General features: G+C 40.1%; 1 pseudogene; it reads left to right on the forward strand.

Moving 5' to 3' along the window:
• On the forward strand, positions 1–26,875 carry LOC128567507 (solute carrier family 5 member 4-like; annotated as a pseudogene).

Below are 26,875 nucleotides of genomic sequence, written 5' to 3' on the forward strand. Positions count from 1 at the left end.
ATGAACTTTGTGACAGTCAATCTGGTACCATGCTCACTGCCAGGGGAGGTGCTTAGACTGGAATCCTGGGAGAAAGTCAGTGCAGATTTGAGCAGGCTGGTGGGAAGCGCTGGTGCATCTCCACCACAAAGCAGGGACCCAAACATCAGGTATGTTGGATTTCAGTAAGACATTTCATTTCATCTGATGCCTTTTCAGCATTTGTCAAAGTTGGAGGTTATGAGAGTTTTACAGAGAAGTACATGAATGCCATCCCGTCCATAGTGGAGGGGGACAACCTGACAATCAATACCAGCTGCTACACTCCTCGGGACGACTCCTTCCACTTATTCTGAGATCCTGCCATGGCGGATGTTCCGTGGCCGGGAATGATACTCAGAGCACCCATTACAGCTCTGTGGTACTGGTGCACGGATCGGGTGAAGTGTGTGTGTGTGTGTGTGTGTGTGTGCGCGCGCGCGCGCACACACACACACACAAAATGTGCGAGCATGCATTTGTTTATGCTGTTCTTTCTTGTAGAAAAAAATTTAGTTTCTATTTTGTGCACACACATCAGTTAAAGATTCAAACATTTCTACGTGGCCTTTTTTAAAAAATAAAAAAATAGCTGTCTGGTACCTCACTCTCTACCCTATTTCTTGTCTCTCGGATGCAGACACTTTCAGCTCTTTCAATTAGGTTTTTGACATTTATTTCTATTTTCTAATTCCCTGTGCTCAGTGTGTGGTCTGTGACCATCAAGCAAGGACGTCACCTTGAAGATCATTAGGAATAAACACTCTCAGACCCTATGACTCTGTCCAGAACCATTGAATCAGAATTTGGTCCTTAACTTGATCCTCAAGTGGGTCAAATAAGTGCCCGTGTTGCTTCCCCTAGGTTTCCAGTTTTAAGATTTCTCTGCTGGCTTCCCTCGGTGAGCCGTGAGTGCTCAGCTCTCTTACAACCTTCCATTCTCAGTTCCACACGAGCACATCTCTTCCCCCCACCCTCTTGATATATCTGCATCAGAGTTTTGTGACTCCTTCAATGAAATTCACAACAGAGCCACATGACATGAGCTGGTTTTTTGTGTGTCTGTTTGTTTTCTTTTAGCTTTTTAGAATATTTTCCATGGTATGTATACTCCCTAATTTTTTGTTTTAAATTTTCTTACTAATTTTTAATCATTAAATACCACACCCTACAAGTATTTCCCTTAATAGTTGTAAGCACACCAAGTACTCCACAAACCCTTTTGCTCATTTTCTCCGGGAGCCTCTGTCCTCTCAGAGCCTGGCAGGGTTTCCTCTCTGTTTTGTGCCCTGCTCTGCCCACGATCCCATCACTACTGTCTTTGGGTAGCCTTTTGCCTCACTCTTGAGTTAAATCTCCTTTTTCAGCATCCCATGTGATTTTTTTTCTTGGTTTATTCCCTCTTTGGGGGCAATCAATACATATAGTATTTTTCTGAGATTGGTGTTATTATGGGAGGTCAATTTATCCTGAATTTGCATATTTGAGAATGTCTTCACTCTAACATTTCCTTGATAGATAATTTAGTCATTTACACATTTCTAGGTTAGGAAGAATTTTCCCAAAGTCATACATTCATTGTATTCTGAATTCATCTGTTAACAAATTAGAATCCAGAATGTATTCTTGATCCTTTAGATATGACTGCTGTTTTCTCTCTGGAAGTTTTTTCTTTGTCATGAGAATTCTGCAATTTCACCACTATTGTGTGGATCTATTTTTGTCCTTTGCAATGAGCAACTGTGAGCCTGTTCAACCTGGTAATCGATGTCTTAGAAAATTTGGGGTAATTTTTTCCTTGACTTTTTTCCATTTTGTTTCCTTCTTGGGACCTTCTATTTAGTGGTGGACTCAGCTGTCCTCTGGTGTCTATACCATTTCTCCCAATTTTTATCTCTTGGTCATTTTACTCTGCTTTCTAGGACCCTTCTTTAACTTTATCCTTGTTTTTCTGCTTTTGTTTTTATAACTTTAGAGATCTTATTTTTTGTTTACTGAATATTCATTTTGATAATCTGGAATTATTTTATTTTATTTTAAATTATTTTCTCTCTGAAGAGTATCTGTGAACTTGAAGCTTATAATTTCACAATTGTTAGCCAGATTTGAACCATAGTCAGAGCTTTATTTTCTGTATATAATCAACTGCTTTTCAAAAAAAAAAAAAAAAATCCAGGCTCAGCGCCCATAGCACAGTGGTTGTGGTGCCAGCCACATACACCAAGGCTGGCTGGTTTGAACTCAGCCCAGGCCTGCTAAAACAACCATGACAACTACAACAAAAAATAGCCAGGTATTGTGGCGGGCACCTATAGTCCCAGCTACTTGGGAGGCTGAGGCAAGAGAATCACTTAAGCCCAAGAGTTTGAGGTTGCTCTGAGTTGTGACACCATGGCACTCCACTGAGGGCAACATAGTGAGACTCTGTCTCAAGAAAAAAAAAAAAAACATCATTTTACCATTAACCTGTGGAACCATCTCTACTATCTATAATTCCTCCCAGACCACCTGACTTGCATCCTGTAAGTGGCCCTGTGTTCACCTTAGTTCTGATGCCCAGCCCAGCTTGCCTGCCAGCAGGGCTCCCCTGCTCCTCCACGGTTTGTGTTTTATCACCACGTATCTGTTTCCAGTCCTCAGCCTTGAAATACCATCTGCTTCCTCAGCACTGGATTGATAACCACTGCTGGCCTCGATGACTCTCCAAGGACAATCAAGCAGAAAAAAGTATCTCTATTATTTTGATAGAAACAATATCAATTTTTTCTTGAGAAGAAAAAATATCAAGAAGTTATGTCATTATGGGTAGAAGTCCTACATTGCTACAAAATTCTTACTTAAGAGATTGTATAATTTAAGTAGGGTTATGAAATGATATGCATTCTTTTCCCCAGGACTGTCATATTTGAATCATGACTTGATGAGGTTCTCAGAATATTCTGAAGAAATCTAGGAATGAATGTCTCACTGTTCTGTTCTAATGGCTACCTAACCATGGTGTTTCCATCACAAGTTGTTAATGTCCCATGGAGACAACTGCCCCATAACAAGGAAAAGGCATTGATGATGCCTCCATGTATTACAGACATAATTTAAACACATAATTTGTGGTGGAATCAGAAGTCACAACTTTGTACCTGGAAGGGCACATTACCATTATTGCATTGCCGCCTGGGAGCTGTGAGCATATTTTAATAGTAGCTAATGTGTACTGACATCTATGTACCAAGGTTCCTACATACATTATACCAGATATTCAGAAGTCCTTGCAGTAGGGAATCCTATTTTAGAGATGAGAAACCAGATTCTATTGCCTTTTATTTTCTACTAGCCATGACATCATTTCTCATTGTCACATTAAACTCTGAAAAGAGATACTTTTTGAAATCATCCTCTGGTTGTTCACGAGTGTTTTCCTGGCAGGTTATCGTGCAGCACGGTCTGTGTGGCAAGGACATGTCCCACGTGAAGGCCACCTGCATCATGTGTTTTTACCTGAAGCTGCTGCCCATGTTTCTCGTGGTGATGCCGGGGATGATCAGCCACATTCTGTATTGATCCTGAATCTATATGGCCTGTCTTTGTTCTATGCTTGGATTCTGAGACGAGTTTTTAAGATGCAATAAAATCGTTACAAACTAGAAAATCCATTCTGGATGGAAGGAAAGGAAGAATTCTAAGTGAAAGGAATAACTTGCGTGGCAGGTGGGAGGCAGGGAAATTTGGCACAGTTGCAACTTTGCTCCCTTATCCCACAAGCCTGTCTTATTGTGGGTATTTGATTCCGTGAATACTGTTTGTGAGTGGCGTGGACTGAGGAAGCACAGAGACATAGGCCGCCAGAAGCTGGAGTAGATTTGAGCTAATTTGAGTTGGGTGAGTGGTAGTGGTTGGGTTTGATGACGTCTTGGACTGAGAAGGGCTTTGAGATGTGCTGTCATATCTTAGTCCCTCTGAGGCAGCTGGAGAACTGAGTCTAATTTCATTGCTTTGGAATCGAGCTGTTTGCAGTATGTGAATTTCTGAGTCATCTGATGGTAACTTCTAGTGCTACAAGTCTTCCTAAAATATACGCTTTCTTTTGTCATTATAAAGAGTGGTGAGAGCGTAACCAAATCTTACTAGGCTAATAGAGAATTCATTTTTCCTACAGAAATCCATTGGGTAAGACTCAATGGATTTCATGTTTTCTCAGCACAGGGCACATTAGTTTATTTCACTGAACTCTAACTGAGACAAACACATCAAGAGACCAGAATCCCTTCTCATTGCAGCCTCACGGTGTGGTTTATAACAGGAAAGAATGTGTAGCCATCCAAGTAGGGAACGGCTAAAGAAATCATTGTATATTTCTTTTCTGGAAGTTGCACAGAAGAGACTGAAGAATATCTCAAAACTTGGGAAATTGCTGAGGTTATTATGTTACATGTAAAAAGAAGGCTACAAAATAGTATCTCAACCATTACCATAGTTATGCACAAAAGATAATTCTCTGGGAAAAAGGATTAGAAAGGAATATAGAAAAGAAACTCATAACATAAACTGTTATTATCCTGGATCTTACTTTATCAACTTTCCATAGCTCTTGTTATGATACTTTGTGTTTTTTCTTTTCAGTTTTGGCCAGGGGTGGGTTTGAACCTGCCACCTCTGGCATATGGGGCCGGCATCCTACTCTTTTGAGCCACAGACGCCACCCTTGTTATGATACTTTTTAAACAACCAAAAAAGCACCCCAAGCAAACAAACAAACAAAACCCAATGTCTTATGCAATTGCTGGTGCCGTGAGGCATCATCAGACACCAGGAACTCAGCCTGATTAGCTACTACAAGGGACACCTCCTCTCAGATGTAGGCAAAACATACCGGGCTCAATATGACCAGACAGAGGACTTAACTTCCTGCGCATCCCTGGAATGTGTTGCTACCGAAAGAATTTCTTCCCTTGCTGTTTTTCTGGAGGGTGGGATCAGCGTCCTCTGTTTGCTCTCATGCTGTGGTTGGGCCACATCCCAAGAGAAAGCCCCGCCCCATGGGTCAGCTCAAGGAGAGCTGCACAAATGAGATGCTATGAGCTCTTGTTCCAGGCAAAGCAGCAACAGACCTATGGTATGGACTTCAAACTTCAATCTCCAATTTTAAGGAAATGTCTTTCCTTCCCCCATGATCTATTGAAGTCACCAATTTGTTGAGCTGTTGTGATTTCTGCCTCTCTGGACTTCACTGAACTCACCGCTGAATCCTTTCTCAGATAAGGTGGCCTGTGTGGTGCCTTCTGAATGGGTGAAAGACTGTGGCACTGAAGTCGTCTGTACCAACTATGCCTACGCAATCATGGTGCTGGAACTGCTACCTGCAGGTAGGAAATGTCCCTGCTGAGATGGCCTTGGAGGGCTGTCTATGGGTGGGACTTCAGGAAGGGCTGTGGTATAGTTCTCGGTAATTCTGACATCCATTAATTCTTATCTGTGCATCAGACATTTTGTGAGCACCTTACATAGGCTACAAGCCCTTTGCAAAGCCTGGAGATTTCATAGACAAACCAGATACATTTCCTGTCAGAAGACTCCTTCCTTACTTCTACAGATTCAAGATTATCTTCCAAGGCAATTAAAAACAGTTAAATGATCTGCTTGTCAATAAAAGAGTTTAATGGCCATAAAATTATAAAGGCAGTGGCTAGAGGATAACTATTTATTCTGCCTTTTTGGACTGGTGGTATTCAAATATTATATTTCAATCTATTTAATATACAACCATTTATTGAGTGCCTATCATGTGCCAGGTATTGCTCTTGCACTTAGAAAATATCGGTAAAATAGGTACAAAGCCCCTGTCCTTAAGAGTTCACATCTTAGCATTTTTGAAATAGCACATAAACAACACATATAATTTAAGTACATTGTTAGGATTCCAGAAGGATTTCCTACTGGAGTGAACGTAAGCAGTGTCAGGTACAGAGCTCAGGACTGACCACAAAATCTCATCATAGGTTGGCTAATGTCTGTGACCTTTCCTTCACAATGATATACATGAGCTTCATCAATAGGAAGGAGGCGGGAGTCACTGGCATGAATACCCCCATCCACTGTCTGTCAGGGAGGTTTAGAGCCTACTTGGCAGAGGAAACTGGTTCAAAACTCTTGTCTTTGCTCCTGCAGAGACTTCTTTAGCAGAAAAACTTACTCGCCTTCTTCCTTTCTGGTTATCTAAGGCTTTAGGAACCCAAGAGTTCCTTCCCCAAATAAATATGCTTAAACATGGTTTCCATTCTTCTAAAACTTGTTGCAGGAGATGATATCTAAGTTTATACTTAAGACTAAAATTCTATACTGGATTATTCTTGGATCATTAAGAAATATGCAGGAACCTCCACATACTGATGTAGATGGATAAGGACATTAATTAATGCTCCAGATGACATGTTTAAATGGCTCTCCTGTTGAGCAAGGCCCTCATGGAGCATGGTGTCCAGACACTAACAAAGCCCCTCCTGCCTCCAGGACTGCGTGGCCTGAGGCCGTCTGTCATTCTGGTCTCTCTCATGAGCTCCCTGACCTCTATCTTCAACAGCGCCAACACCCTTTTCACCATGGACATCTACACCAAGGTGCGGAAGCAGACGTCAGAGAGAGAGCTCCTGATAGCTGGAAGGTGAGGGAACCCTGGTTTCTCCCTAGAATCCTCTGGAGAAGTGCATATGTCTATGTGGACTAAAGCTCCCTTGTTTATGGCTTTGGTGAAAGTAAGCATAGAGCCCTAAAGTGAAGGGGGGATCATTAGAACATTTTTAACTCAGCATATGTCTTTCCAGATACAAACATTTAGGCCACACATTTAAATGGGATAATGTATTTTTCATACTTGAAAGTGCCTCCAATTATCTCTTATTTCTCTCCTTCCTCATACTATTCCCCATCCACATCTTCATGTAACTCCATCAGTATCTTAATGGTGTGTAAAATTTCATCCTCCTCTGATAGGTTAATGTGTGATCTCTAGCAGTTCCAGGTGCATCACATGGAGGTAATAGATTAGGATATCCAAACACTGACATGATTGCATTCGTTAAGCAGTGGACCATTTTAGAAGGGACAGACTCATGGAGGGGGCTAATTCCAAGACACTGCTGGGAGAGTTCCCTCCATGCAGGGGTTCCTGAGCAGCCAGTGGTCCTTGAAGACAGAGAGCTTGAAGGAAATAAGCAGAAAGAAAGGATAGTCTTCTTTCTTCCCTTTATACTTTCTGAGTGGACCCTATATTGTCATAGAATTTTCTTACATTTAAAGATCAAAGTGTAATGTTCATACAGAAAGCATAAAACATAACTGCATAGCTCCATAATTTATTACAAAACGAGCACCTATTTAACCACCAACCAAGTTAAGAAATGGAGATTACCAGCATCTAGAAGCCCCCTTTGGGCTCTAACTTCCCAAAGCTAACCACTGAGACTCCAAATCCTATAATGTGTCTTTTCCCAGTTTCAGGTAATGGAAATAGACTAACTCAAAATTTAATCCTTGTTGCAAAGCTTCTTTCCTCTTTGTTATGTTGGGATATCCCATCATGTTGCTATGAGTAGCTGAAATACGTTCACTTTCTTTCAATGTGGTATCTCATCACCGTAATATATTAAAATTTATCTACACTAATCATGGACATCTGACTTGATCACTTTTGTTAATGTCTCTTGGTGAACATTGGCACACATTTCTACTGAGTAGATTGTTACAAATGTGCATTTATTACACACTTAGCCTTTTAAAATTTAGCCATTCTTTTTAGAAAGAATGAGAAGAAGAGATCTTAAAAGAAATTGTGACTCTTTCAAAAAATGGTACAATTGATGGTGATGATGATTCTCAATGTTGGAGGGGCTTTAAAATGTTTGCAAGTAGGATCTATTAAGTATAGAGTATAAATGTCTTTTCTTGTTGTTCTTGTTACAGTTTTTGCCTGGGGCTGGGCTCAAACCCACCACCCTCAGCATATGGGGCCAGCACCCTACTACTTGAGCCACAGGCACTGCCCCAAAGTATAAATGTCTTAACACAATAATTAAGTAAATGAGGTGAGGGATATATTAACTCGTGTGATGTAAGCACTCCAAATTGTATATGAAATCAGCACATTGTACCCCATAAATGCATTAATTATACATGATCTATGTGTTTATGACTTAATTAAGAAAATAAAATGGTTGACTAGAGCCTTCTGATACTTACCTTCTCCACAATAAAGAAGTAAAATACGAAATAGATGATCACAATTTGAATAGGTGACCCAAGAGAGAAGTGACAGGAAACTTCTAAAGCAAGGAAGGAGAGAAAAGGAAGGCAGCCTCCATTACCAGGACTTACCACGAACCAAGAGAGGCTTCCTGATGAGAAGTGAAGTGAAATCAACCACCCACAGCCTATATTCCTGCCATGGACTCTTACAATTCAAGCCATAGGAGGTCCTCTTGCTTGACCTTTCTGGGCAATGAACCTCAAACAGGGAGGTGCCTGGAGACCATGTGAAGGCATTGCTTCACAGGGGAAACACACGATGGCGCCCACATCCACCCCCCAGTCCTAGGGAGCTACAGCACAGTGCCAATGTGAGAGCTCAGCCCCCACTAAACTGAGCCTATCCCTGGAGCCAAACAGCCCCTCTATCTCCACATCACTGGAGCCCCATCTACATCCCTCACCCATATTTCCTGCTGCTCTTGTTTGCTGCTATCAGAGCCAAAGGGCAAACCATTCTGCACCCAGAAGAAGAGCTATTGCACATTTTTGTGCTCATCCCCCTTGAGTTGTTGCTACTGCTGATTGCCAACACTGTGGCAGAGGTAGGAGCAACTGACAGCAACACTGTTTCCTCCGGAAGTGGGGCTGCTGCACACTTGTAAGAACTCTGAGGTCAGACTCCTTCATACATGGCAGCCACCCGAGGCCAAATCACATGTCCCCAGCTTCCTGCTTCCATCTGTTGTCAGTGAAAGCAGCCCTGCCCCTGAAAGCAGCATCATGGGCACAGTTGTTTTGTGTACTGATAACATCTGAGTCCTTTCTTTTCTTAAGAACCTATACAGTCGAGGAGCTTGATTTTGTTGGAAAATCAACAAATGGCAACAGGAATAAGTTCAAAAATTGAAGTACAACAAATGTGCCCATAATAACTTATGTTTAATATCTACAAGATTTTATTTTCTTGCCAGGATATTTATTCTTGCAACAATTGTCATCAGCATCCTGTGGGTCCCACTACTACAGGCATCTCCAAATGGACAACGGATCCATTACACACAAGCGATGGCTAGTGATCTTGGATCTCCAGTTGCAGCTGTCTTCCTGCTCGCCGTCTTCTGTAAAAGAATCAATGAACAGGTAAGTGGAAACTGAAAAAGCATTCTCCCCTATGGAGATAAATGTACACCATTTTTAAAATAGGATGCGGGGAAGAAAATGACAACTGTTGTCTAAAGACTTCACTGCAATTTGATTCCAAGTGTCTATGTCTCTGTTTTTGTGCCAGTACCATGCTGTCTTGACTACTATGGCTTTGTAGTACAGCCTAAAATCTGGTATGCTGATGCCCCCAGCTTTATTTTTATTACTAAGAACTGCCTTAGCTATATGGGTTTCTTTCCAGTTTCATACAAAACGCAGAAACATTTTTTCCAAATCTTGAAAGTACGATGTTGGTATTTTGATAGAAAAGGCATTGAATAGGTAAATTGCTTAGGGAAGTATAGACATTTTAACAATGTTGATTCTTCCCATCCATGAGCATGGTATGTTCTTCCATTTGTTAATATCCTCTGCTATTTCCTTTCTGAGGATTTCATCATTTTCTTTATAGAGGTCCTTCACCTCCTTCGTTAGGTATATTCCTAGGTATTTCATTTTCTTTGAAACTATGGTGAAGGGAGTTGTGTCCTTAATTAGCTTCTCATCTTGACTGTTATTGGTGTATACAAAGGCTACTGACTTGTGGACATTGATTTTATTTTATTGTATTTTTTTTTTTTTACAGCTGAATAGATTTATTTATTTTTTTTATTTTTTTTATTAAATCATAACTGTATACATTGATATGATCATGGGGCATCATACACTCGCTTCATAGACCATTTGACACATTTTTATCACAGTGGTTAACATAGCCTTTCCGGCGTTATCTCAGTTACCGTGCCAAAACCTTTACATTCTACATCTACCAAGTTTCGCAAATACCCCTGTAAGATGCACCACAGGTGAGATCCCACCGATCCCCCTCCCTCTACCCACCCCCCCTTTCCCACTTCCCCCTATTGTTAAGTTGTAACTGGGTTATAGCTTTCATGTGAGAGCCCCAAATTAGTTTCATAGTAGGGCTGAGTACATTGGGTACTTTTTCTTCCATTCTCGAGACACTTTACTAAGAAGAATATGTTCCAGCTCCATCCATGTAAACATGAAAGAGGTAAAGTCTCCATCTTTCTTTAAGGCTGCATAGTATTCCATGGTATACATATACCACTATTTATTAATCCATTCGTGGATCGATGGGCACTTGGGCTTTTTCCATGACTTAGCTATTATGAATTGGGCTGCAATAAACATTCTGGTACAAATATCTTTGTTATGTTGTGATTTTTGGTCTTCTGGGTATATGCCCAGCAGAGGAATTACAGGATTGAATGGCAGATCTATTTTTAGATCTCTGAGTGTTCTCCATATATCTTTCCAAAAGGAATGTATTAATTTGCATTCCCACCAGCAGTGCAGAAGTGTTCCCTTTTCTCCGCATCCACGCCAACATCTCTGGTCTTGAGATTTTGTGATATAGGCTAGTCTCATTGGAGTTAGATGATATCTCAAGGTAGTTTTGATTTGCATTTCTCTGATGATTAAAGATGATGAGCATTTTTTCATATGTCTGAAGGCCATGCGCCTGTCTTCTTCAGAGAAGTTTCTCTTCAAATCCCTTGCCCAGCCTGGGATGGTATCCCTTGTTTTTTTCTTGCTGATGCGTTTGAGTTCTCTGTAGATTCTTGTTATTAAACCTTTGTCAGAGATATACCCTGCAAATATCTTCTCCCATTCTCAGGGCTGTCTGCTTGCTCTGCTTACTGTGTTCTTAGCTGTGCAGAAGCTTTTTAGTTTGATCAAGTCCCAGTAGTGTATTTTTGAAGCTACTTCAATTGCCCGGGGGGTTCTCCTCATGAAATACTCACCCAGACCAATTTCTTCAAGGGTTTTCCCTGCATTCTCCTCTAGTATTTTTATAGTTTCATGTTTTAAGTTTAAATCTTTAATCCAATGAGAGTCTATCTTAGTTAATGGTGAAAGGTGTGGGTCCAATTTCAGTCTTCTGCAGGTTGCCAGCCAGTTCACCCAGCACCATTTGTTAAATAGGGAATCTTTTCCCCACTGAATGTTTTTAATTGGCTTGTCAAAAATCAAATAGCGGTAAGTAGCTGGATTCATCTCTTGGTTCTCTATTCTGTTCCAGATATCTACTTCTCTGTTTTTGTGCCAATACCATGCTGTTTTGATCACTATCGATTTGTAGTAAAGTCTGAGGTCTGGTAGTGTGATTCCTCCTGTTTTGTTTTTATTTCTGAGTAACGTCTTGCCTATTCGAGGTTTTTTCTGATTCCATATGAAACGAAGTAATGTTTTTTCAAGATCTTTAAAATATGACAGTGAAGCTTTAATAGGGAGTGCGTTGAAATTATATATTGCTTTGGGTAGTATGGACATTTTGATAATGTTGATTCTTCCTAGCCATGAGCATGGTATGTTTTTCCATTTGTTAACATTTTCAGCTATTTCTTTTCTTAGAGTTTCATAGTTCTCTTTGTAGAGATTTTTCACGTCTTTTGTTAGGTAAATTCCCAAATATTTCACCTTCTTTGGCAGTACTGTGAATGGGATAGAGTCCTTAACTGCTTTTTCAACTTGACTGTTGTTGGTGTATACAAAGGCTACCGATTTATGAATGTTGATTTTGTAACCTGAGATGCTGCTGTATTCCTTGATCACTTCTAGGAGTTTTGTAGTAGAGTCCCTAGTGTTTTCCAGATACACAATCATATCATCTGCGAAGAGCGAAAGTTTGATCTCTTCTGACCCTATATGGATACCCTTGATTGCCTTTTCTTCCCTAATTGCAGTGGCTAAAACTTCCATTACAATGTTGAAAAGCAATGGAGACAATTGGCAGCCTTGTCTGGTTCCTGACCTGAGTGGAAATGATTCCAATTTAACTCCATTCAATATGATATTGGCTGTGGGTTTGCTGTAGATGGCCTCTATCAGTTTAAGAAAAGTCCCTTCTAGACCAATTTTCTTGAGTGTTCTGATCATGAAGGGATGCTGGATATTATCAAAAGCTTTTTCTGCATCAATTGAGAGAATCATATGGTCTTTGTTTTTTAATTTGTTTATGTGCTGAATTACTTTATAGATTTACGTATATTGAACCAGCCTTGTCACCCTGGGATAAAACCAACTTGGTCATGATGTATACTTTGTTTGATGTGTTGCTGGATTCTGTTTGTTAGGATCTTGTTGAATATTTTTGCATCTATATTCATTAGTGATATTGGTCTATAATTTTCTTTTCTTGTTGGGTCTTTTCCTGGTTTGGGGATCAGGGTGATGTTTGCTTCATAGAACGTGTTGGGTAGTCTTCCTTCTTTTTCTACATTTTGGAACAGGTTGAGTAGTATAGGTACTAATTCCTCTTTAAAGGTTTGGTAGAATTCTGACGTGAAACCATCTGTTCCCGGGCTTTTCTTTTTAGGGAGGTTTTGTATAGTTGATGCTATTTCTGAACTTGATATGGGTCTGTTCAACATTTCTACTTGATTCTGGTTAAGTCTTGGAAGGTGGCGTGCTTCCAAGTATCGGTCTATTTCCTTCAGATTTTCATATTTCTGAGAATAAATTTTCTTGTAATATTCATTAAGGATTTTTTGGATTTCTGATGAGTCTGTGGTTATTTCGTCTTTGTTGTTTCTGATTGATGATATTAGAGATTTTACTCTTTTTTTCCTTATTAGGTTGGCCAGAGGTTTATCTATTTTATTGACCTTTTCAAAAAAACAGTTTTTTGATTTATTGATCTGTTGTATTATTCTTTTGTTTTCAATTTCATTTAATTCTGCTCTAATTTTGGTTATTTCTTTTCTTCTACTGGGTTTCGGGTTGGAATGTTCTTCCTCTTCCAGTTGCTTGAGATGTCCCATTAAGTTGTTAACTTCCTCTCTTTCTGTTCTCTTGAGGAAGGCTTGCAGTGCTATAAATTTCCCTCTTAGAACTGACTTTGCGGTGTCCCAGAGGTTCTGATAGTTTGTGTCTTCATTGTCATTTTGTTCCAAAAAATTGGTGATTTCTTTCTTAATCTCATCTCTGACCCAGCTATCATTCAGCATAAGGTTATTTAACTTCCATGTTTTTGTATGGGTATGCAGATTCCTGTTGTTACTCAATTCAAGTTTTATTCCATGATGGTCCGAGAAGATGCATGGAATAATTTCTATTGCTTTAAATTTACTGAGGTTAGACTTGTGACCTAAAATGTGGTCAATTTTGGAATAAGTTCCGTGGGCTAGTGAGAAGTATGTGTATTCAGTTTTTTTGGGATGAAATGTTCTGTAGATGTCTGCTAAATCTAAATATTGGATGGTTAGGTTTAAATCTAAGATTTCTTTGCTCAGCTTCTTGCTGGAGGATCGATTCAACACTGCCAAAGGAGTGTTGAAATCTCTGACGATTATGGAGCTGGAGGAAATCAAGTCACTCATGTCTGTTAGAGTTTCTCTTATAAATTGAGGTGCATTCTGGTTGGGTGCATAGATATTAATAATTGAGATCTCATCATATTGAGTATTACCCTTAACATATATGAAGTGACCATTCTTGTCCTTCCTTACTTTTGATGGTTTAAAGCCTACTGTATCTGCAAATAAAATTGCAACACCTGCTTTTTTCTGATTACCATTTGCCTGAAATATGGATGACCATCCTTTCACCCTGAGTCTGTATTTGTCTTTTAAGTTGAGATGTGACTCTTGTATGCAACGAATATCTGGCTTGAGTTTTTGTATCCAGTCAGCTAACCTATGCCTCTTTAGAGGACAGTTTAAGCCATTCACATTGATGGAGAGTATTGATAAGTCTGGTGGAATTTTGGGTATCGAGTTTTTCAAAGGTCCAGTGGACATTTTTAATCCTTTTGCCAGTGTGGAAGTTGGAGTTTGATCCAAAGTTTCTGAGTGAGTTTACTTTTTTACTTTTGTGGTATAGGATTGGGTTGATCATTGTGGAGGATAGGTCTGAGAATATCCTGAAGAGCTGGTTTACTTATGGCAAATTTTTTCAACATATGAATGTCATTGAAGTATTTAATTTCTCCATCATAGATGAAACTCAGTTTAGCTGGATACAAGATCCTGGATTGAAAGTTATTTTGCTTCAGGAGATTAAAAGTTGATGACCACCCTCTTCTGGCTTGAAAAGTTTCAGCAGAGAGATCTGCAGTTATTCTAATATTCTTACCTTTGTACATAATAGTTTTCTTTCGCCCGACTGCTTTGAGAATCTTCTCTTTCATGTTAACTTTAGTGAAGCTAATTATGATATGTCTGGGGGATGACTTATTGGGGTTGAATCGTGCTGGGGTTCTGAAGCTGTCTGCTATCTGAATTTCAGATTCTCTAGGCATGTCTGGAAAATTTTCTTTCATAATTTCATGCAGAAGGGCCTCTGTGCCCTCGGAGGCCACTTCATCGTTCTCAGAAATCCCTATAATTCTTATATTGCTTTTTTTCGAATTATCCGAGAGCTCTCTGAGTGAGTGATCCGTATTTCCTCTCCATTTCTCTTCCTCTTTGAGAGATTGGGAGCGTTCGAAGACTTTATCTGCAATGTCAGAAATCCTTTCTTCTGCTTGCTCCATTCTGTTGCTGAGGGATTCTACTGTATTTTTCATATCTCTGAGGGCTGTAAATTCTTGCTTCAGTGTTTCCAAGTCTTTGGTGGTTTTGTCTTTAAATTCGTTAAATTCTTGAGACAACTTTTGAATTTCTCCTCGAATTCCTAATTCCATTTTATTAATCTTGTCTGCAATCCAAATTCTGAATTAAATTTCTGACATCTCAGCCAGTTGTTTATGAATGGGATCTTCAATCACATCTGCCGTATCTTTTCTTGGGGGCGTTGATCTATTCTGGTTATTCATGTTACCAGAGCTTTTCCGCTGATTCTGCCCCATGGTTATTTTACTCCCTTTGGTTTTTCCCCTGGGGCTTTATCGAGGGGCCGTACATTGTTGTGTCCTGAGAAACTGGGGCCCTGTCTGGTGTGGTGGAGCAAAGTGGTTCTGTCTTGTTTTCAGCTGGTTTCTGTTCGATCCTATTGCAACTTCTACTCTGGCTTGAAGTCTCAGCTGTGTGGAAAAATCAGCAATTAAGGCACCCCGCCCGCCCACCTCTGGCCCCAGTTGGAAAAGGAGAATCAAACCTTCCTACAACTGCACACCCAGGGCACCACTTGAAAAGTCCTCAGTCTATTAGCCCAGTTCAAAAGGTCCAAATCAACTGTCCCAATCGGCACCTGTCTCGGGTGGGAGAGTTCAAGAGGTCTCTGGGAACTGGATCACAGGGGCCTGGTGACTCCTCTGACATGGCTCACCCCAGTGCAGCGTGGAGTCAGGAGGAGCCACCCAGCAAACAGAGCAGTCTGGGAATGTTGACGTCTCCTTCCCCACTTTGCCCCTCCGTCAGACCCAGTCACTGGTATCTCTGCAGATGGCTAACCCAGTTGCCTGTAGTGAACAGACACTCCAGGGGTTTGCACCTGCCTGAATCGCAAGGAAGTCTGCCAGGCCCCCGCAGACTGCCGCTATCTAGCAGGAGGAGATGGGGCCTGACATCTTTGAGTGCTTGATGCAGGTGATGGGAAGGAGGTGTTCACTCTGGCTTAGCCCCGTCCCTGATGGATGCTGCTAACAGAACAGAACAGACAACTTTGCGGGGTTCTGTCTGTGTTCCTGCCAAAATCGCCTACAGAAGACCGGCTGTTCTGAGTTCAAACGTCTTTGCTGCTGGAGGTTTCAGCTCTGTGTGTTGGCCCCACCCTGGAAGCTTCCCAGGTTTGTGAGCAGTGTCAGGAAATCCCCCGCACACGGTGGCCTCCTCCGGTTGCCCAGGGAGACAGGGGGTGTGGCCTCAGAATATCCAGAAGTGAGCGTTCTTCCGTTAAAGAAAAAACGGCTGTTGATCTACCTCCAGGGAACTGCTGCTCTGGTGTGGGCACTCAGCCGACCCTTTTCTCCTCTGTCTCGCACCCCAGAGTCAGCACTGAGCGGCTGCAGTTTATGCTGGGTCCACACCCCTCAAGAGATCCCCCAAGTATCCGAACTCTTGGGGGATAGGCTTCCAGACCCCGATTGGGAGTGGGGGGGAAGCTAGAGTTTCATTCAGTTTTACACCCGCCCGGGGAGGGCTGTTGCACCGCACCACAGGCAAGTGCCGCCAAGGCTTGATTTCCCCTCAGCAGAGTGCCCTCTCCTTGCTCACATGTCTCAGAGTCAGCGCTTACCTGACGCAGCTCGGGCACTGTGCACTCCCCTCGAGAAATCACCCAAGGATCTGAACTCCTGGAGGATAGGCCTCCAGACCCCGAGTGGGAGTAGCTGCTGTCAGCTCTCAGCGGGGAAGCTAGAGTTTTATTCAGTTTTGTGCCTGGCCCCGTAATGTTGCCCGGGGAGGGCTGCTGCACCTAATCCGCAGGGAAGTGCCGCCGAGGCGTGACTCCCCCTCAGTAGAGTGCTTTCTCCTCGCCCGTGTGTCTCAGAGTCAGCGCTGACCAGTCACGGCTCGGGCACTGTGCGCTCCCCTCAAGAAATCACTCAGGGATCCGAACTCCTGGGGGACAGGTCCCCAGACCCCGAGTGAGAGTGGGGGGGAAGCTAGAGTTTCATTCAGTTTTATGGCTGGCTGTATTGATGCACGGGGAGGGCTGCTGCACCACACCGCAGGGAAGTGCCGCCGAGGCATGACTCCCCCTCAGCCCGGTGCCCTCTTCTCACTCGCGTGCCTCAGAGTCAATGCTGACCAGTCGCAACTCGGGGACTGTCCCCTCCCCTTGAGAAATCACTCAAGGATCCGAACTCCTGGGGGACAGGCCTCCAGACCTCAGTGGGCGGGAAGGGAGTGTTGGGGATTCAGGGTTACCGGCAAAGGATTTTTAAAGTTTTATTCAGTTTTATGCCCGGCAGGAGAATGCCATGGCACCCCAGTAGGGGAGGTAGGTCCAGTTTTTAGAAGGTCTCTCCCGTGGAGTGTAGTGGGAGGGCCTTTAATTTCCACCCGCTTGTTTAATTGTGGGGCTCTTGAGCCGGTCTCATGGGGGAGGGGGACTCCCGTCCGCTTGGTGGTGGATTTTGTACCTTTTGTTTGCGGACTTAAATTTAAGGACTTTTAATTTAATTTAAGGACTTAAATTTAAGGCATGAAACAATAAAAATCCTCAAAGAAAGCAGAGGAAAAACACTGGAAGATACTGGCCGGGGAAAGACTTCATGAAGAAGACTGCCATGGCAATTTCAACAACAACAAAAATAAACAAATGGGACTTCATTAAACTGAAAAGCTTCTGTACAGCTAAGGAGACAATAACCAAAGCAAAGAGACAACCTACACAATGGGAAAGGATATTTGCATATTTTCAATCAGACAAAAGCTTGATAACTAGGATCTATAGAGAACTCAAATTAATCCACATGAAAAAAGCCAACAATCCCATATATCAGTGGGCAAGAGACATGAATAGAACTTGCTCTAAAGATGACAGACGAATGGCTAACAAACACATGAAAAAATGTTCATCATCTCTATATATTAGAGAAATGCAAATCAAAACAACCCTGAGATATCATCTAACCCCAGTGAGAATGGCCCACATGACAAAATCTCAAAACTGAGGATGCTGGCGTGGATGTGGAGAGAAGGGAACACTTTTACACTGCTGGTGGGACTGCAAACTAGTACAACCTTTCTGGAAGGAAGTATGGAGAAACCTCAAAGCACTCAAGCTAAACCTCCCATTTGATCCTGCAATGCCATTACTGGGCATCTACCCAGAAGGAAAGAAATCCTTTTATCATAAGGACACTTGTACTAGACTGTTTATTGCAGCTCAATTTACAATCGCCAAAATGTGGAAACAGCCTAAATGCCCACCAACCCAGGAATGGATTAACAAGCTGTGGTATATGTATACCATGGAATACTATTCAGCCATTAAAAAAAAATGGAGACTTTACATCCTTCATATTAACCTGGATGGAAATGGAAGACATATTCTTAGCAAAGCATCACAAGAATGGAGAAGCATGAATCCTATGTACTCAATTTTGATATAAGGACAATTAATGACAATTAAGGTTATGGGGGCGGGAAGCAGAAAGAGGGACGGAGGGAGAGGGGTGGGGCCTTGGTGTGTGTCACACTTTATGGGTGCAAGACATGATTGCAAGAGGGACTTTACCTAATAATTGCAATCAGTGTAACCTGGCTTATTGTACCCTCAATGAATCCCCAACAATAAAGAAAAAAAAAAAAGACTTCACTGCAGAACTGTCACTGGGTTGTGCCAGTTTTGGATGAGGAGAATGTTGTACACAGCATGAATACGGGTATAGAGAGAGAAGAAAGAAAAACACATAGCATAAGTTGGAAGGACAAAGAAAGCAGAGTAATGAGAACCAGTTTTTGGCCGGGGCTGGATTTGAACCCGTCACCTCGGTATATGGGACCGACACCCTACTTTTTTGAGCCATAGGCACCACCCATGAGAAGTATTTTTTACTTTAAAATTGGCAATATTTTTAATATGAATTAAATATATTGTTGGTGAAGATGTGGAGAAATTCCCATAGTCCAGAACTGTGGATGAGTGACTAATCTTTATAATTTCCAGGAGGTCAATTGAACAGTATTTATCTATTTTGAAATTTCTATAACATAAGAGTCAACAATCTTACTTTTAGGAGCTTATTATGTACAAATTATTTACAAGTACTTATATATATGTAAATATATAACATAAATATATATCCATACACACTCATATATATAAATGTATACACATATATATATACATAAATACACACTCACATATATGTTTTTATGTATGCATATATATGGATTTTCTCTGTGAAAGTTTAAAAATGGAAAAAGTGGGGAAATCCAAACTTCATCATGAAGAACCTGAGTACAAAATAATAGTGTATTGAATATTATGCATCTGCATAAAATATGAGGAGGCAAGCAGAAAAATAAGTGCAGAATAATATAATATTGTAGAGTTGTGCATTTGTACTAAATTACATGTAGATAGATACATGTTTGTCCAACCATAGAAAAAAGTCTTAAAGCATACACTCCTGAAATTTTCTACCAAAAGTATTTCAGTAGAAAGGGACACTGGAGGGACCTTGTAGATATTAATCATTTTAAAAATAGAAATACAGCCTATATGCTATTTTTTCTTCCATCCCATTACCTTGAGTCCTTGTGAATCCTTGTAGTTTGGATGTATTTCTTAGAGGCGGTAAATACTTGGGTTGTGTCATTTCATCCATTCAGCCAGTCTTTTAAGTGCTGCCTTCAGACCTTTAAAACTGACTTTTAGTGTTGATATTTTGCATACTGTTCTATACAATATGTTAGATGATATCTTACCGTTTTGCATTCTCTTTGGTACTATTGATTTAGAAGAGCCATGAGCTATAACTTGTGGATGTTTTTATACTTTTTGGTAGCTATCATGCTGTTGTATGTTAATGAACTTTTGAGCATTTCATATAGGGTGGTTCTAATAGTAACAAATATCCTCAGTCTTTATGTGTCTGGGAACAACATTATATGTACTTAACTTATGTAACTTAGTTTAACATGACACAATATCCTTGGCTAGCAGCTATTCTGTTTAAGGACACTAAAAGTAAGATCCATTCTTTAATTGTTTGTAAAACTTCTCTTGAGAAGCCTACAATTATTCTAATGAGTTTTCCTTTGTAAGTTATTTCTTATTTGATGTTTTGGAAGACTACTCATGAAGTCTCTCCTTTGTGTTAATTCCTGCCAGTGTTACAATGAATCACATGCCTTGATGGTTCCCTTTTGCAATCAGTCTCCTAGGTTATTCATTGGACTTTTGTCTTTTCTTTATGTCTAAATGTTTTGCAAGATGAGGCAATTTTTGCAATTATTCTCTTAAATAGGTTTTCTAAGCCTTGTGTTTAGTCTTCTTTATTCTCAGAGATGCCTGTGGGTCTTACATTTGTTCATTTTATACATGTGTAATCCCGTATTTCTCTTAGACTTTCTTCATTTCTCTTGATTCTTTGTTATTTTGACTGATTTAGTTAATTAGAAAGACTTGTCTTCAAGCTCTGCAATTCTTTCTTCTGCTTGGTGTAATCCACTCTTAACATTTGCATTGGGTTTTATATTTCTCTAAATGAGGTTTTATTACTGGAAGTTACATTGTTTTAATGTATCTATTTCTTCAATAAGCTTTTTAAAAAAATGTTTTCACTAGTTTCTTTGTATTTGTTTTCCATTTTCTCTTGAAAGTTGTTGAGAATCCTTATAACTCATGCTTGGAATTTTTTTTTATATGACATTTTACTATTTTTATTTTGGTTGGAATTCACTGCTAGAGAGCTGTTGTGCTCCGTTAAGGGTGCCCTTTCATGCTGATTCTCCATACTCCCAGAATTCTTGCACTGAATTCCTTCTATTTTTTTTTTCCTTTGGCTGGAAACAGGTTTGAACCCACCACTTCTAGTATATGAGGCTGGGGCCCTACTCCTTACAGCCACAGGTGCCACACACTGAATTCCATTCAATCGGTAATGACTGCCTTTTTTTGTTTTTGAATTTTCTTTTGTTTAGATGTTTTTCTCCCCTTTACTCATGAGGATATGTCTGTAACATCTGTTGGAAAAGAACCTTTGGCTTTGCTTGTGAGTACTTAGAAGGTGGTCTAGATTCTGAATGAACACCTTGATTACAAATATCCTTCATGTGGTGGTTTTCTGAATTTCCAGTTACATGTAGACTGTGGTCACAGTGTGCTATGTACATGAGCAATCCTATCTCCTTTTGACAAGGAAAGTTGGAGTCTTTGAAATCCTTTATCTTTCCCCAGACCTAAAGTCTCTTAACAATGTGAATTATATTGGAATGGTAGGTTTAATCTCTATGACAGTACAAACTGCTTTTGGGTGAGAGCCAGCCAAGCTCTGTATGATTGACTCAGTAAATACTGTTTGGGGCTGTATAAGTTGTCCTCCTTGCCACTCAGTAGTGATTTCAGGATATAGCCAGCTGCAGTTTTGTTTTGGGGGACCTGTCAGGGGCTCCAGCACTTCAGGAGAAGCACTTCAATGACCAGGGCAGTCAGTGGAACCCTAGATCTCCCAGGGGACTACTTCGGTGGAAAAGGGAGGCTGGCTGGGAGTGGGTGGGGTGAGTCTTGCTTCAGTCTCCACAAAGGTGGGCATAAAAGCTGTCCTGGCAGGGATTAAAGGACAAATCTGAGGCCCCTAGGAAAAGCCACCATGGAGGGGCTGAAATGGACCCAACAAGCCCAAAAGTCTGCTCACAGAGAAGAACCCCTCTGGGATTCATAGTCTGGCAGAAAAGCACAGCCTGTACTCTTTTCTCCCTTGCCCCAAGGTCTCCTTCCAATATCTAGCCACAAGCAGTAGAGCAATGTAGCTGAGCTCACCAACAGTGGTGTCACAGGCTGGCATTTCTCTGCCCAGGATTTTGCCCAGTGCTAAGAGATTGGCTTCTATGTGGGGGGAGGGGTGCTCTGTGAGTGTGTGGGGTTTGGACCCACACTACACTTTCCTTTCGATTCTGCCCTGAGCTCCCTTACCTCCTAATATTAGTTCACAAAACTCCACTCTATTCCCTCAAGAATCTAGATTGAATCCTGGGATTCAATGGGATTGAATGGGATTTGGCCTGGGGGACTACCCCTCGTCCTCCAAGTTCAATTGCTGACCATGCCGCAGAGACATATACTGTTTCCAAGTTGCGCATGGAGTGCTCAAGTAGGCTTAATGCCCCACCATGTGGGTGTATACCTTACTTTACTGAAGTAACCAGACAAGCAGCACCAGGGAGGGCTGGCAGACAGGGATCTCATAGTCCAAGCACCACTTGGTCCACTGACAGGTCCATAATAGGAAAAGTATGAGCCCCCACTTTCTGTGGGAGCCTCCCTGTAGGGAATATACCTCCCATGGAAGCAGCTGCCCCAGAGACAAGGTCAATTGTCCCTTGGGGAACATGTGCCACTCAGCAACAGTAGGAAGGGAAGGAGACACAGAGGCAAGAGTCTGCATGGAAGTGATCTGGCATACTGATCCTCTTTGATTTTATCCCAAGAAGGCATCTTGCCTAGGATGTCTTAGCTCTTGGATTACACAGTTACCCTGAGACCCACAAGTCCACTGTGGCCACCACATTCTGGAAAGGCAATAGGAAGTGTTTCTGGTGGGACCAGTGACATGAATGTCAGTAGCTCCCTGGGGAATACAAAGACACATAATAGGTAGGGACACATCATGGCATCCATCATCTCAACTCAGGTTTGTGTTGATCAGGGACACTGGCCACCTAGTGCTCTGTTTTCAAGAAGCTCCTCATTTGCTGGCAGCAGCTTTTGGGCTTATGGGGATGGAGAAGCTCTCCAGCAGGTCTGTAGCCATCAGTCTGCCAGAAATGTGAGTGAAGGAGAAACAGACCCCACATATCCTTTCCAAAGGACTCCATGTGTCTGGGGGGTTGATCTCTGCCAAAATTTTGCTCCTTCCTGTTTGTTTCCATAATGTCTTCCCACAGATTCTTCAGTAGGATCTGGTATTTTTCCCTTAGAATTATATCTCTGTTTTTTTGTTTGTTTGTTTGTTCGTTTGTTTGTAATCTAAAAAGTTTTCTTTCTGGCATGTTCTGGTGATCTATGTCTCTAGTTATCCATCTTTCCCTCCTCCTCCTCCTTCACTGACTTGAATTGTGGATTCAAAAGCCCACTGATTCTTGGAACACTTTTCTTAGACTGACCCAGTGCTGGTGTTATTAATTGTGCCCAATACCATGTCTTGTATCTGTGGCCAAAATATGACAAAGTATATGATAGCATAAATTCTATAGTATTAAAATTATATTTACAGAAAAAAATACAAGTATAAAGCTTAATGGTTTAAGATAATGGTATAGCTTACAAATGTTTTGAGGTGGGTTGGGAAAAGGGAAATATAAGGGTATCAATTGCAGTTGTAACTCAAGAATAGTACAATCTAAGCATGATAGATCCAGAAAAAGAACTTCAGAAGATATTCTAAAAGTTGAAAAAGCATCCACTACACAAATTGAAAGAAATAATGTTTTAGGTAGCAACATTTGGATGATAAGAAAAATGAATGAAGCTAGGGTTAGTAGTGAAGGTAGGTTAGTTAAATATTAATGCTTCTGAAATTATAAATCCAGAACTATAAATTTTAAGCATATTATTTAAAGTTTCGAATAAGTACCAGAATTAAAAACAGAGATCATTTGAAATGGGTGGCATGCTTTTGTGAATGAGTGTGGTAATAGACATTATCTTTATGATCTATACTTTTCTGTGCAGTTTTATTTTTTAAAACTATGCAGTAGTAAAAGGTAGCATCAGCATATTACAAATATTTTTTACTAATATACTTGTTTGTATTCTCCTCTATTCAGCTGTATCGCCTGTGCTGGTTTCTTCGAAACAGTACAGAGGAACAAATTGATTTAGATGCAGATGAGCAAAGGCAGGGATGAAACTGAGGATGGTGTTGGAGAAGGTAATATCTTGATTTTTCATGTAGAAATTCTGTATGTGTATGGTTTGAGTTACTGTCTTTCTTTTACCACTACATTCAGCTTTTGATCATTATATTTATGGAACACTGAAACTTTAAAGTCTTATCTTTCCAACAACCAAGATAACATATAAAATTCATCTGTTCATTTGCTTCCCTGTCAGTCTGTGCATCCATCACCCATCCATGAAACTGTATTCCAGATTCCAAGATGCCAATTATTATTCCAAGATGCCATACCCTCTTACTCCTAATTATTCATTAAGGGTATGATCTTGATCGGCTGTGATTAAGCAGGTAACCTTTTTCTCTTACGTTATTTCTCACTATTCTCCCATTATACCCTATGTTCCGGACAGACAGTTTTTGTCAATTTCCCCACATACAACAAGCACCCTAAAATATTTCTACCTCTTTTCCAAGAGGAAAAATACCTATTCTTTGGAACTTTTTTGTTGTTTGTTTTTGAGACAGATCTCACTCTGTTGCCCAAGTTAGAGTACTGTGGCATCATAGCTCACAGCAACCTCAAACTCTTGGGCTAGCTAGAGCAATCCTCTTGCCGCAGCCTCCTGAGTAGGTGGGGCCACAAGTATGAGCCACTACATCCCACTAGTTTTTCTGTTTTTAGTGGAGATGGGGTCTCGCTCTTCTTCAGGCTGGTCTTGAGCTCCTGAGATCCAGGAATTCTCCCACATGAGCCTTTCAAAGTGCTGAGATTACAGTCAGAAGCCACAGTGCCTGGCCCAAACTAACTTCATATCTCACTTTCTTCACAAAAATGTCTCCAATGTCCATGCTCAGGACTCATGACTCTTTTTAAAAAACTATTAACAAGGTCTCTAGCACTTCATGCTATGTTGTCTTTTTCTCCCTCACATTAATATATGGGTATAAACTATTAGGTTACATTGTTTTCATTTGTTAGGTAAAGTCCAAGTTATAGTTGAGCCTTGCTATGATGTTTTAAACTGGACACTAACTGTTCTGTTTGGGTTTTTGTTCTTCCAACTGAAGGAATAGTTAATGCCTTCTAATCCTTTTTTAATTTTTTTATATCAGCTCTCCTGAGTAGGAGTGGCCCATAATTTTCTTTTCTTTTTCTTCTTTTCTATTTTTTTCATTTCTCTTCTCTTCTCCTTTCTTTCTTTTTTTTTTCCTTTGTCTCCATTTGATTTTTGGTATTAAGATCATAGTGTTCAAATTTGATAAACCAGAAATTATCCCATTTATTCACTTTAAGGAAATATTTCAAAATGATCAAAATTATATCTCCATTGAATTTTGGTATTTTGTCAATAATGCCATTAGTGTTATTTGTTGAGTGGGGAGGAGACAGAGAGCAAGCAAGAGTCAAATTTATACAAGTACAGGGCTATTTAGAATACTTATTCATTAATCAGTTTGGTAAAATTATATATTTGGGGGATTTTGGACATTTAATACACATTTTTAAGTATATTGGAATAAAGCTATTTATTATATCTACTTATCCATCTCTGCTGCCTCTATAATTAGATTTAGACTTATCTAGTGTACTTTTCTCAAAAAATAAACTTTGGCTTTGTTATTTCTGTTATTATCCTTCCTTTGTATATTGTTACTTTGTGTTTTCATTTGCATTCCCATCTATCTACATTATTTGGTTTTCTTATGTTTTTCTTTTCTGACTTTATTTTTAACATTATTGCATATTTTGAAAGGTATTCCAACATTGGTTTCCAGTGAATCCGGACATTTGCTTTTTTCTTTCCTAATGTCAGTAACTAAAACCATATACATTTCCCTAAAACAACACCTCTGCTATCTCTCGCAGATTTTAATTTCTATAATTTTCATACTTTTGCTGTCTCTCACGGATTTTAATTTCTGTGAAATTTTCATTTGATTTCTATAATTTTCACACTTTTGCTGTCTTTCACTGATTTTAATTTCTGTAATTTTCATTATCGTTTATTTCTGAATATAGTTTTCCTTTCATTATTATTTTTCATAAACATTTGCATTTTGAAATATGTTTTAATTTTTCCAGTACTGCAACTAATGATCTTGTACAAAAGTCTTTTTATATTTTTACTTATTTTATTGTTGTGTCAAGAGATTAATATTCATGAAATTTTGTTGTGTACAACCAAATTCCCCCCCATAGGAGATGAGTTAAGCTTTCCTAGCAACAAGGTGTGAGACTGTCTTTGTCCACACGTACTTAGTCACATGGCACATTGTGACACCTTTGCATTTCTGCAACTGCTAAGTGAGAAATTATACCTCAGTATAGGTTTTGCTTAGGATTTATTTTTATATGTGAGTTTAAAATGCATTTGTCTATTTTCTTTGACTTGGTAATCTCTTTAACATGTTTACATGGGGCTGTTGAAAGTCTCTCTCTCTAGAGATTTTAGATTTTCTCAAGATATATACATAATATTTATACATATATGTATGTATTTATAATATATATATTAGGTAGCTATTATATTATATACTTATATATAACAGTATATAGATATTTATTTTAAGTAGTTATATATTTAAGATAGTTAATCCTTTATGATATAATATACAGATGTTTTCTTCATTTGGTAATTTGTTTTTGCTTTGTTTATTGAACTTTATGCCATGGAAAAGTTTTGTATTTTCATATAATCAAATCTATCTGCATTTTCTCAGGGTTTTCTCTAACATTAATTATAAGCAGCTGTAGTCATTCCTTACAGTCATCTGCACTACACTGACAGGGATTTCCAGTTCCCATGTTTGGTGGTTATTTGTTTATTTTTATTTGTTTTAGATTTTCCTGAGCAATCTCGTGGATGTCTCAGGAAGACTTGGGACTTATTCTGCGGTTTGCAGGAGACTGGACCCAAGCTGACCAAGGAGAAGGAAGAGGCCCTCAGGAAGAAGCTGACTGACACGTCTGAGAGGCCTCTCTGGAGGATGTAG

Source organism: Nycticebus coucang, chromosome 16 (genome assembly GCF_027406575.1).
Source record: "Nycticebus coucang isolate mNycCou1 chromosome 16, mNycCou1.pri, whole genome shotgun sequence".
Taxonomy (NCBI): domain Eukaryota; kingdom Metazoa; phylum Chordata; class Mammalia; order Primates; family Lorisidae; genus Nycticebus; species Nycticebus coucang.